Raw genomic sequence first — 14,080 nt, forward strand, 5'->3', positions numbered from 1 at the left:
GAGGCAGAAGCTAGCTCTGGTGTCGTTGGTCCTCTGCCTTTCACCTTGTTGAAGACAGGGTTTCTCTTTTGTTTGCTGCTGCCTACACCAGGCTAGCTGACCCACAGGTTTTTGGGGATACTCCCATCTCCACCCTCCTCTCACCATAGGAGCGCTGGGATTACACACTACCACCTCCAGCTCTACTGCGTTCGGGGGATTCAAACTCAAGTCTCTCTCTTTTTTAAGATTTATTTATTTATTTAATATGCATTGGGGTTTTGCCTGCATGTATATCTGTATGAGATTCCTCTGGAATTGGAGTTACAGACAGTTGTGAACTGCGGTGTGGATGCTGGGAATTAAATGCAGGTCCTTGGAAAGCGCCGGCCAGTGCTCTTAACTGCTGGGCCGTCTCCCCAGCCCCCTTCTGCTAATGTCACACTTGTTACCAGCTGCTTGCCTTTCTTCGTACAGTGGTGTTTCCATGCTGTTGAGCACAAGGAAGACGGGAACTGACCGAAAATCTGAAAGGTAAATGTCTTCTGGGTAAAGTTTATTATCATCACCACTAATATTACACCTTTTCATTTTATTTGTCACAGATCCCCTACATGTGCACTTCCTATTTCTTGGTTATATTGCAAGAAGGCTTTCAGATGAATATCTTTTAGATTAATGGGGTATATAATTATACAGGAATAAAACATAATATCTGTATGAGCTTTATATATAGATCGTATGTGGTGAAACTAGTCTATTTGCAAGTCTCTAGGACTTAAATATGCATAAATTACAAATGTCTTCCTTATGCATGCCATTTTCTTGAGTGTTATTTTCTTACTTCAATATCACTGCATTCTCAAAAATTGTGTAGAATTGTGCATAATTATGAAGTAGAAATACAAAAAAATACCAGTGGTTTTTACTGCCAATGTTATGACATTTAGTAGCAAGATCACGAGAAATTGTATCTCTTGGCATAGTCATAACTTGTCCTTTATTCCCCCTCCTACACGAGTCGTGGTAGTTTGAATGTAACTGACCCCCCCATCTCATAGGGAGTGGCACTGTAAGTAGGTGTGGCTGTGTCGAAGTGAGTATGAAGGGGCGGGCTTTGAGGTTTCCTATGCTCAGGATGCCGCCCAGTGTCTCAGTCGACTTCCTATCACCGGCAAGATATAGGACTCTCAGCTACTCCAGTACCATGTCTGCCTGCATGCTGCCATGCTCCCCACCATGATAATGGACTGAACCTCTGAACTGTAAGCTGCCACCTCAGTTAAATGTTTTCTTTATAAGAGTTGCCATGGTCATGGTGTCTCTTCACAGCAACAGAAACCCTAACTAAGACAGTAGCTGTCATTAGATATTCAATCCCTTGTCCTAACAAAGCAATAACTAAACCCACTGACTAGCCTCTCTGCAAGTGAGGTATTAGTCCCAACTAACAAGGCAAATAGTATTTGAAATGCCTTCATGGAGAACACTCTTAGGAGCTCCTCATTAGCCCTGATATATTTGAAAACAGACAGGTGAGAAAAAAACAAATAAGCAGGTATGGGTAATCCTTTAGAAGTTCCCAGGTAAAATTAGCTGTGGAAGAAGCAGTTTCCACTAGGGCTAAGGTTTGTTTATTCATTTATCAGAAGTCAAGGCTGGTAATCCCACTGGTCCCAAGAAAGGTGATAAATGTTTTCCTACATGTAGAAAGAGCCATAGGTAGAGCCTTTGCGAATGGGCTGATTCCTGCTGTTCCTAAGTGGAGACAAATAGGGTTCTGCTGATTTATTGCTGGCAGGTCATGTGCCCTGGGTTGTTTCCTGATAATAGAGACAGATTTACACCCATTCTCATGCTGTCTGGCTGAGCACTTGTGCAAATACCTGAGTGCATTTAAGGTACTGATGGGTGGTGCATATATTTAAGGAAGAGAATCAAAGGACCTGACCACAGGATCTAATGTTAGCCTCTATCAAAAGGGCTAGAGATGTAGACCAGTGGTAGAGCATTTTCCTAGCATAAGCAAGGCATTTCACATTACACACACACACACACACACACACACACACACACACACACACACACACACACGGTGCAACATGTCTTTGAGATCACTAGAAATCAGACTACACAGCACTTCTTTATTGGATTCTACAAAGGTCTCTTATGTTTTCCCTTGGTGTGATTCTTTTAGCTCCAACTGATTTAATCAGAATTTTTGTAGGACTCTCTTTTCTGTCCCTCTCGATCAGTTTTCACGGTCGTTGGAAAACATGGTTTCCGTCACCCTGCTTCTGCTTTACTTTCCTAGACCTGGTTGACCTGCTTGTGTCACCGGCTGGATTGCGCTCCAACTTGTGGCCGGCTTTTATCTTAGCTCTTGCCTAACAGTCTGTGGAAACCTTGATCGACCTCACTTCACAAGATGAGAGATGCATTAGACAGCAGGAGAGGTTCTGTTCGCCCTGTGACCTGTCTACTGAAACGCTTTCACTTGTGGGCTGTTTAGCTGAAGCTGCCTGATAGCCTTGAATTACAACCTTCAAGAAAGAAAGCTTTGATATGGTCAAATAGACAATGAACGTTCTTCCTTGCCTCCTAGCCTTCCCATTTGTAGCATGAATAATGAGTCTTCACGGGAGAAAGTACTTAATCTGCCAAACAAATCCAAGCTGAAGCATGCTCTTAAAACTAATTTGTAGTTATTTCATAAAAATAAATATGGAACAACACCCCTACTAATTGTAGATTAAAATCCAGGAAAGAAAAAAAATCTCAATATAATCCCTCGAGTAATTAATGATCATACTTATGTCTGGGTGTTTTGTTTGTTTGTTTTGTGATTTTCAGGTTTGTTGCAGCTAAGAGATAAAATTGTTCATACCAGCACTAAGGAAGTATATACTACATATTAGTGTTATATGTTTTAACTTTGATTATTGCTGATATTTAGTATATATATAGTGTTTTTTCCAATTATTGATGGATTGTTGCATTTCAGAAACAATGTGTTTAGCATGATTAAATTAATTTAAACACAGAAGAACACATAACAAAAACTTGCTCTTATAATTTAATAAAATTTATTTTAAAAATAAAAAGGATTGACAGAAAAAGCGAGTTCCAGGACAACCAGAGCTATATACTGAGAAACCCTGTCTTGGAAAACCAATAAATAAATAAATAAATGGATTAGTATCATATTGGTGCTAATGATATTTAGTCAGGAATGTCTTAGTTTGCTGTTGGGCCTGTCATCCCTGTCTGTGATGGCATTGGAAGCTACATGTACAACTGGACCAAACAGGACAAACAATACTTCACTGTTAGCTAACCTTTGGCTTCAACCCTAATGTAAAATCTAAAGAGGTGAGTGAAAAATGTAGACTGCATTCTTTTTTGTTGCTGTTTTTTTTTTTTTTTTTTTTCAAGACAGGGTTTCTCTGTGTAGCTTTGGAGCCTGTCCTGGAACTCACTCTGTAGACCAGGCTGGCCTGGAACTCACAACAGAGCTCTGCCTGCCTCTGCCTCCCGAGTGCTGGGATTAAAGGCGTTCGACATCACCATTCAGCTTTAGAATGTATTCTTAAGTCTAAGGACACATGGACCTTTATCCAAAGCAAACCAAGTTCCCAAGGGGAATAAGGACTTATCATATAGTTATATAAAAGTAAATAAGCAGACCTTTTTATATTTCCTAAACAGTAACAATAAGATTTCTGAGAACTATGCAGCATTAAATTTATATTTAATGAACACTTAGAGTGTATAATTATGGCCCTTTAAGTATATAAAGTAAAATATAATAAACTGAAAATGTAATACATTATATAGTGTACTGATTATTATCAATTTGTTTTTAATTTTTCTCAAATCCTGAGACCAGCAGGCCTTCCACTGTAGATTATGAGTCTGTTAAAACTCCAACAGAGGGGCTGGAGAGATGGCTTAGTGGTTAAGAGCTCAGACTGTTTGTTCTTCCAGAGGACTGGGGTTCAATTCCCAGCAACCACATGGCAGCTCGCAACTGGCTATAATTCCAAGATTGGACACAGACACACATGCAGTCTAAACACCAAAGCACATAAAATAAAAACAGATAAATTATTTTAGAAAACTCCAGCAGAAGATAGTTTGTTAATACTTTTTGTATACATCTTCAAAAACAGTTCTTCTGAAAACGATACTTTGTCCTGGTGCAACACCCAAGACCTGTGCCTGTTAAATTCACATTCTACCAATGAGCTACACACCCAGCTCTATTCTTTGGTTAAACTGTGAGTCAAATGCTTCCCTGAGAAAGAAATGAAGTATAAAGCTAGAAGAGGTACAACTCTTCCTCCATATGCTAATCGGTTGTATGTAGTGTCACTGTCCCAACATGCCTGAGAAAACTAAATAGGAAAAATGGCAGCTTGATCTCCAGCCCCCCAAAAGAAGACAAAGGGGAATTAGAGGTGTTTTAGTTCAGTTTCATCAGTGTTGGTCCGTCGTGGTGGTGAACATGTGGCAGAGCAGAGCCTTTGCAACCAGGAAGCAGAGAGGGACTCCTGAGTTTTCCAGCTTTGTCCTTTCTCGGCTTCCATCCATGTAGGCGCTGGCCCCTTGAAATCAGCGGACCAGCACTGCTACTGTGGGATGCCATGCTGTGTCCTTCCCTCATGCATGAAAACGGAGGCAGGTGGCACAGCCTGGATGTGCAGAATGAACCAGGTGAGATGGTGGACCTGGAGTTGTGGAAATGGACCACCAGAACTGGCATTATTGGTGCCGAAGCAGGGAGGCCCACTCAGGAGAGCATGACTGAGGTTGATAAGGTTTCAAGGATGCTTAACAGGCCAGTTTAAAAAAAAAATGCTGTAGGTGTGACCATTGAAGGATGGATGAGTCAAAAGACTCTATTCTTCTGTTGGCCAATGTCATGGTCTCAGGACTTGACTGGAAAGAATTATTACCATGGAAAATATTTCTAGTGAAACACTAAAAATTAAATTATCACCAGGTGGTGGTGGAGCGTGCCTTTAATCCGAGCACTCGGGAGGCAGAGCCAGGCAGATCTATGTGAGTTCGAGGCCAGCCTGGTCTACAGAGCGAGATCCAGGACAGGCACCAAAACTACACAGAGAGACCCTGTCTTGAAACCACCTCCCCCCCACACACACAAAAAAAGATTCTCTAAGAACTAGAGTATACATTCATAAGTTTTTCAAAATGAAAAAATAAATATCATATCTTTTTAAATTTTATCTGTAGAAGTGTTTTGTCTGCATGTGTATCTGTGAACCATATGCATGGCTAGTGTTCACAGAGGCCAGAAGAGAACAGTGGATCCCTTGAAACTGGAGTTACAGATGATTGTGGGCTACCATGTGGATACTGGGAGTCAAACCCAGGTCCTCTGGAAGAGCAGCCAGTACTTGTAACTGTCCAAACAACTCTCCAGCCCCTCTTTTTAAGTTTTTTTTTTAACAGTTATTTATGTATGTGTGCTTGCATGTACACGTGCGTGCGTGTGCACATACCACGGCCCAAGTGCAGAGGTCAGAAGACAACTTGTGGGAGTCAGTTCTCTCCTTCCATCAAGTGCATATATAGGGTCAAACTCAAGTCTTTTGTTTTGGTAGCAAGTGCCTCTGCCTACACTGAGCCATCTTGATGGCCTAATATTCATTCTTTGATATTATGTTGTTCCCAACTTAGGCTCCAGACATTTGCCTTTGGGAAGGTGTGGTGGTCTGAATAAGAATGACCCCCCCTTAGGCTCACATGTTTCTATGCTTATCCCTAGTCAGTGGATCTGTTTGGGAAAAATTAGGAGGTGTGGCCTTGCTGGAGGAAATGTGTCACTGGGGGTGGACTTAGAGGTTTCAAAAGCCTGGGCCAGGTTCGGTTTCATTCTCTCTCTCTCTCTCTCTCTCTCTCTCTCTCTCTCTCTCTCTCTCTCTCTCTCTCTCTCTCCCTTCAACTTGCAGATCAGATGTGAGCTCTCAGCTGCTGCTCCAGCACCATGCCTGCCTGCCAGCTGCCACACTCGCCAGCACTATGGTATTGGACTCACCCTCTGACACCGGGAGCAGGCCCCCAATGTAACGCTTGGTTTTGTACGTTGCCTTTGTCATGGTGTCTCTTCACAGCAATTGAGCAGTAACTGAGACAGGTTAGGTCAAGTTAGGACTAACCAGCCTTAACTAGATGACCTGAAAACGATTAACGTGCCTACATGAAACGCTGAGGGGAACAAACTCAAAAGAAGGGAGACAGAAACAAAATGATGACCAAGAAGCCAAGCTTTCCTTCTGCCTTCAGTTAGTTTGGGGGCCCAAGTGGAAAGTCGGTGGTGTTTAGTAAAAGCAATTTGTAGGTGCCTGTTACAAAAATACTCAACTGTGTCCTCTAGACAAAAAGAAAGAAAGGGAAGGAAGGGAGGGAGGGAGGGAGGGAGGGAGGGAGGGAGGGAGGGAGGGAGGGAGGAAGGAAGGAAGGAAGGAAGGAAGGAAGGAAGGAAGGAAGGAAGGAAGGAAGGAAGGAAGGAAGGAAGGAAGGAAGGAAGGAAGGAAATTATTCTAGATAGAAGTCCTCAAGAAACAGGGCCTATGACATGGCTCAGTGGGTACAGGCACTTACAGTCTGATAAACTGAGTTAGTTCCATCTAGGAATCCACATTGTGGAAGGAGAGACCCAACTCCAGAAAGTTGTCCCCCGTGTGCTCTCGGTGCGTGCACATGCAGGCATGCACACACACACTGCAGTACTAGAAGTTCTCAAGTACAAGAAGGTATTAAGAGAGCACAAGCATGGTGATTGTAAACCTAAATAAACACAGACTGTATAATCCAAGAGTAACAGTTTCTGATGATGTTCAAAGAAACAGCAAATGTAATGTATGGTAATGTTAGTAGACAAACCAACAAAGATAAAGTACTAATTATCAGAATGTGCTAGGTCAAATCCAAATATAAACCATTGTGGTTATTGTAAACTGATTTCCAACAAAGATGCTGAGGTGATTCAACGAGGAAAAGGATAGTTGTTGTTGCTTTACAGTTATCTATCTATCTATCTATCTATCTATCTATCTATCTATCTATCTATCTATCTATCATCTATCCATCTATTATCCATCTATCCATCTGTCCATCCATCTATCCATCTATTATCCATCTATCCATCTGTCCATCCATCTATCCATCTATTATCCATCTATCCATCTGTCCATCCATCTATCATCTATCCATCTATCATCCATCCATACATCTATCATCTATCATTTATCCATCTATCATCTATCATCCATATATATCTATCATTTATCTATCCATCATTTATCTGTCTGTCTGTCTGTCTGTCTATCATCTATCGTTTATCCATCTATCTATCTATCTATCTATCTATCTATCTATCTATCTATCTATCATCTATGTATGTATGTATGTATGTATGTATGTATGTATGTATCTATCTATCTATCTATCTATCTATCTATCTATCTATCTATCTAGTGTCTCTCTGTGTGTGCCTGTGTGGGTGTATATGTGCAATGGTATGAGGCAGTCGGAGGACAACTTGAAGGAGTCAGTTTTCTACTTCCATGATATGAGTCCTCAGGATCAAACTCAGGTCATCGAGACTGGCAAAGAGCCTTTCTCCCTGAGTCATCTCACTGGCACAAGGAGGGTTTTTTGTTTTTTCTTCTTCAAGCAGTGGTGCTGGAACAGTTGGCTGCCCACATACAGAGCAGTTAGATACTTCACACCCTTCAGGAAAGTCAACTCCAAATGGATTGTAGACAGAAATGTAAGACTGGAGCTACAGAACCACTGAAAATAGAAAAGAACTTCACCTTATCCATAGAGTAAAGAAAAAAGTCTTAAATAAGACATCAAAAGCACAAATGATAAAAGGGAAGGAAGTGTTAATTTGTATTTCATCAAAATTAAAAACTTATCCTTTAAAGGACACAGAAATAAAGTCAAAAGTAAAATCACAAATTGGGAAAATATTTATAAATTATATATCTGATAAGAGACTCATACCTAGAATATACAAAAAGCTGTTACAACTTAAGGATAAGAAAACAATGAGGCCAGGGCGGCAGTGGCACACACCTTTAATCCCAGCACTCGGGAGGCAGAGGCAGGCGGATCTCTGTGAGTTCGAAGCCAGCCTGATCTGTAGAGCAAGATCCAGGACAGGCACCGAAACTACACAGAGAAACCCTGTCTCAAATTAAAAAAAATAAAAAAAATTAAAAAAAAAAAAAGGGGCCTGGAGAGATGGCTCGATGGTTAAGAGCACTAGCTGCTCTTCCAGAGGTCCTGAGTTCAATTCTCAGCAACTACATGGTGGCTCACAAGCATGTGTAATGAGATCTGGTGCCCTCTTCTGGCCTGCATGCATACGTGCAGACAGAACACTGTATGCATAACAAATAAATAAATCTTTTTTTTAAAAAAAAATTAAAGAAAAGAAAACAATGGGAAAGCAAATGAGAGCATATATGAATCCCCTATGTGTTCATGAAAGGATGTTCCATATCGTGAGTCATTTGGAAAGTAGAGACACAGCAAGTTTGTAAGCATTACAGCTCAGGTGGGAAGGTATCCTGGCAGCCGGGAGCCAAGGAATACTACAAAGTCGCACCACACAACAAACCTCACACAAGAGATTTATTGGGAGGGAAAAACCAGGACGGTGGCTGCCTCTGCTGGGACAAGAAACAGCAGGGAAGGAGTAGAAGGCAGGGTTGATTATAGAGTTTCTTGGGGAGGGGGGTGGGGTGGGACTTTCCAGGGTGGAGAGTGGTGGGATTTCAGGTCCAGAAGTTGGGCTTTTTACTCTGTAGCGTGGGGGCAGGATCCATCAGTTAGAGTGTTGTGTGGATGAAACCTGGCAGTTAGAGGTCCTCGGGGAAGGGGCCTGGCCACTTGTGTGGCTGGAGGGGTGTGGGGCATTTACCCACCAACCCCACAGTTCCCCAGAATTTTCTTGAGTGCGAACAGCAGGAAATATTAGATAGAAGGATTTAGAATGTGGAGATAAACAGATAGAAAATAAAAGATAGCCTCGAGAGGGCCTGGAACCTTTTCCATTGGGCCCCGACCGTCTCTGCCCCAAGGTATTTATAGAGACGCCAAGGGGTGGAGCAAAAGACCTCCTCCCCCTAGCACAGCCGAGTGCAGACCATCTCAGACACCTGCACTCAGGCCTGTGGTCCAATCATCCTCTCTATGCAGACCTGCTGGGTAAAGCCACAAGGAAACTGAAAACGGGCTCCCACAGAGGGGCTTATTACAAAGATGACATTTCATACCTACAAGGAGATGGATGGGCTTGGGATGCAGTTCAGAAGTATAGCACTTACCTGGCATATAAAAGACCCTGGGTTTGATCTCAGAACTGAGAACAACAAAAACGTCACAGACAATAAGTAGAGAACCTAGAACCTCCATATATTGCTATAAGGATAGAACTTAGAGCTTCCTCAAGGCTAGGCAAGCACCATAGTAAGCTTCATCCCCAGCCCTGTTGGGTGTTTTGTTAATCTGTATTCATTAGCGTTCTGTGATGGCTAGTATTGACTGTTAACTGGATAGGATCTAGGATGCATCGAGAAACTTTCAGATCACAGATGTTGCTGTTGTAGAGGGGACCTGCCACACCCCTGGGAAGATTCTGACCTCATGTATAGCGGACAGACTTTCAAACAGAACAGGGCTTCAGGATCAGCTATCTGCCAACCAGATCCCAGGCACCTTGACTTCTGACCTTATATCTAACCCAGTACCTAGCATATACTAGCCACAAAGTGTACTAGTCCCAAAGCCTGTTCGCTTTGTAGTAAGGCTCTGTCGCGAATGCGAGACTCTCTCCTTTAAAAGTTTATAAAGACTTTCCTTTGTTCCTTAGATTGTTTCTAGATTGCCTGTCCCAGCTTTTCCTGTTATGGGCGGCTGTTACTAACACATCACCTGAAATCCATCTTGATGCATCTCTATCTAACCCGAAAATAATTTCTCCTTATTTTGGGGCCAGTGACATATCTCATTGGGTAAAGGTGCTTGTTGCCATGCACGATGAAGTAAATTTGATTGCTGCGACTCACATGGTGGACTAGTTATGCTTTGACTTCCACTTGGGCCCTGTGGCATGTGCCCACATACATACATATACACATGCAAATTTTTTTAAATGTGATAAATCCTTATTATTTCAAACATGTAGTACTGGATGTTGACATTTGAGAGGTAAGCTGGCATGGATGTTTTAGGGACAAGGGCTGTTTCTACATAGTCATTCAGCTGCTACTCTTCCCCATACACACTCACCTGTGCACACACACACTCAGGCCTTGCTCTACTACCAAGTCTTTTGCTCTGTTGATGGGATTCTGTCGGCCCCTTTTCTTTACTGCGTTCCAAGAATCAAATGTCTCAACCTGCTTGGTCTAAGGGAGATGTGACAAAGGATGAATGTAAGCCCCTTGAGCCACACGAGTGACCAGGCCCCTCCCCTGAGGACCTCTAACTGCCAGGTTCCACCCACAGAACTCTCTAACTGCCCTAACTGCTGGTCCCCGCCCCCACTCTACAGAGTTAAAAGCCCAGTCTCTGGGTATGAAATCCCACCGCTCTCCATCCTGGAAAGCTCCACCCTGAAAAGCTCCACCCCACCCCCCTCCCCAAGAAACTCTATATAAGCCCTGTATCCTGTTCAGTTTGCTCCTGTTCCTCACCCAAGCAGAGGCAGCCACTGTCCTGGTTTTCCCTCCCAATAAATCTCTTGTGTGAGGTTTGTTTTGTGGTGTGACTTTGTGGTATTCCTTGGCTCCCGGCTGCCAGGATACCTTTCCACCTGAGCTGTAATGCTTACCGTTGATGCTGTGACTTGGATGGGCTCTCCCAGTGCCTGTGTTCCTGCTGATGGTCTAAGCTGTACTGGGACCCTATCCCTCATCTCCAGTCCACCTGCAACGGACTCACCTGGCTCACCTGTAGCTCAGCACCCTGTCCACCAGCAGCAATTAGGTAAGTTTCCCCTTTGGTCAGTGTCAATGTTGCCCTGAGTCTGAAGAAGTGACCATTGAGTGTCTGCACCCCTCTGGTACTATTGGAGGTGGAGGTAACCCCAGCCACGGTCTTTAGGGCTACGGCTGGCCCTCTTCACCTGACCCCATCCCATCACCCCTTGGAGCCGCAATCCTGCAGTTTCCTTAGGCTGAACCAGGCTATCGCGCTCCTTCCTGCCCTCTTCTCCTACCCTCCCCCAGGAGCTGCCTGTAATCCCACAGCTCCTTTAGGCCCTTGTGGCTTTTGTGACCTCCGTTTCCTGACCCTTTCCTGTGGATGAGACCCTCTCCCAGAGGGGCATTCGTTCTCACCTTCTCACCTCTACAAAAGCCCTGGTACCAGGTACCAAGTCTCTCTGCTGACTTAGCCAGGCTAAGCCCCTGACCCCTGTTGAGTGTGGTGAGGACCCACTGAATGGCTTGGTCCTTCTTCAGTCCTCCCTGAGTCCTGGGGATGCCCACCACTACAGGCCGCAGTGACATTTTCCTCCCCCCTCCCTCATCCATGGGAACGTGTCTTCCATACCTTCTCATTCCCTCTTGAGATGCCTCTTGGAAAACCTCCAGCATGTCCACCTGACATGCTACCTGAAGGGCCCCAAATTTATTCACTTTTACAGCCAATTTTGGCTTCAGTACCCCTTAGATAATCAATCCAAAGGGCCACCTAATGGCATCTTCGATCCTAATATTATTTGGGACCTTTATAAATACTGTGTGAAATGGAAAGAGATTCCCCATTTCCTATTTGTCAGCTCCAAGCCCTGTTTATTTTGTCTACTCCACACCACCCCGTCCCCATACACACTGTGTAAATGTCCTTTCCTTTAAGTTACCATAGATGGATCTGTAAGTTTGTTGTAAAAGCGGGAGCTAGGAGCGAGACCTAGCAGGAGGAAGAGACGGCGAAGGAATAGGCCAGGGGCAGCATGCACTGACAATGCTCACACTCTTCACTGGCTGGGGCTTCTCTCTGTTTCCTCCTGCAGCATCCTCTGTCTATAGCCAGGACTCAAAAGTTTCCTAACTCAAAGCCCTCTTTGTTCTCAGCTTACCAGATTCAGTTTTACAGGGACTCGGGTGTCTTTTAGGTATGAGTGGCGTTAGACTGCTGTTTTAAGCTGTCCCACTTGAATTAAAATCTGGCTCTAGAGTAAGGGTATGGTTCTCCCTCCTTAGACGCAAGCATGCTTGTTTAAAGGTTTCTTCCAAAATCTCTGTCCCTTATCAGGCATGCCATCTGCTGTGTGACAGAGAGAGGAGAGCAAAACAAAACAAAGGGACAGACCATTCCCAGTGGGGACCACTGCTACACATCTCGTAGGCTTCGGGCTTTGGTTTAACTCTCTAAAACTTTTGCTAGGGTATAAATCTTATCTCAAGATTTGTAAAACTATTATGTAAACTTCCTGTACCTCAAGATTTGGAAGCATATTGGGTATGATTAAAACCTTGTAAAATCTGTAACAAAGGGGTTAATTTAGCTGGGTGGCGGTGGCAGCGCATGCCTTTAATCCCAGCACTCCGGAGGCAGAGGCAGGCAGATCTCTGTGAGTTCAAGGCCAGCCTGGTCTACCAAGTGAGTTCCAGGGAAGGCACAAAGCTACACAGAGAAACCCTGTCTCGAAAAACAAACAAACAAACAAAAAGCAAAGGGGTTAATTTAAAACTCATAAAACCAGGATTGATAGTTAAAAATCTATACGTAGGTAATAACTCCTCCTGGCTGTGAGGCCCAAACCAGATGATTCTCCCACTACTTTTGATCACACCAACATGCCCCAACCCACAGTCTCTTCTCTTCCTCTCTATCCTCTCTGGTTTCTCTTTCTTTCTCCCTTCTCAGCAACAGGCTGCCCACCCAGTCAGCGCTGAGTCCTGACCAGGACTCTGAATGAAATTACAGTACCTCAGGGGCAGCCTTGCTAGGGATCAGTTTGCAACTTGCTTCCTGGCTGGCCACCCTTACAGAGGTAAATTATGAAAAAATCCAAGAGGTTACCTGTAACTAGAGTTTTCCTGCCTGACCCACAGTCAGGACAAATCTTTGTCACCCGCCAGTTCCACAGCTGCTCAGACCCAACCAAGTAAACACAGAGACTTTTATATTGCTTACAAACTGTATGGCCGTAGCAGGCTTCTTGCTAACTGTTCTTATAGCTTAAATTAATCCATTTCCATAAATCTATACCTTGCCACGTGGCTTGTGGCTTACCGGCATCTTCACATGCTGCTTGTCCTGGCGGCGGCTGGCAGTGACTCCTTCTGCCTTCCTGTTCTTTCTTTTCTCCTCTCTGTTAGTCCCGCCTATACTTCCTGCCTAGCCACTGGCCAATCAGTATTTTATTTATTGACCAATCAGAGCAACACATTTGCCATACAGAACATCCCACAGCAGTCACCCAGGACAAACATGAAAACCCAACTCAATTCTTACACCACCTTACAAAGGCCTTCTTACAGTATACCTGTCTGGATCCTGAGACCCATATGGAAAACAACTCCTTATGATCTACTTCTTCTCCCAGAGTTTCCCTGATATTAGGACCAAACTTAAACATCTAGAGAAAGGACCCCCGAGTCCACAGGCAGAAGTCTTAGTGGTGCCTTTAAGGTGTACTATGGGAGAGATGAAAAAGCCTGAAAACAAAAATACCCGATGCTAGTGAAGGCCTTTTGAGTGGCCATAGCAACTTCCCAGGTTCCTTTACCTCCTAAAGCCCGAGAACCTCCGGGTCCTTGTTTAAAATGCAGTCAGGAGGTTCAATGGGTCTGGGCCTGTCTGATCCCTCATAAACTACCTAGACCATGTCCAAGATGCCATCAAGAAGGACATTGGGGTGTTGACTGTCCCTATGTCCCTTGTGGTGTGAGGACATCAAGCCCAGATGGCCCTTCAGCTGACTTCCTAGATCTGACCATGGATGACTGAGGGGGCCCGGGCTCCTTTGGCCTGACCACTGCCATCTCTCACTGGGAGTCTCAGGTAGACATCACAGAATCAGGGAGATCCATCTCTCTCCTTCTGGACA

The 14,080-nt window shown here is 44.0% G+C and overlaps 1 protein-coding gene across 1 annotated transcript in view; it reads left to right on the plus strand.

Annotated features, from left to right (window-relative positions):
• The first annotated feature begins 10,892 nt into the window (after positions 1–10,892).
• Pphln1 (periphilin 1) overlaps positions 10,893–14,080 on the plus strand; it is a 131,834-nt gene continuing 128,646 nt past the window's right edge. The window contains exon 1 of the mRNA XM_015993173.3: positions 10,893–11,007. The gene's annotated coding sequence lies outside the window, so the exon portion shown is untranslated. The remainder of the gene's footprint in view (positions 11,008–14,080) is intronic.

Source organism: Peromyscus maniculatus, chromosome 20 (assembly GCF_049852395.1).
Source record: "Peromyscus maniculatus bairdii isolate BWxNUB_F1_BW_parent chromosome 20, HU_Pman_BW_mat_3.1, whole genome shotgun sequence".
NCBI lineage: Eukaryota > Metazoa > Chordata > Mammalia > Rodentia > Cricetidae > Peromyscus > Peromyscus maniculatus.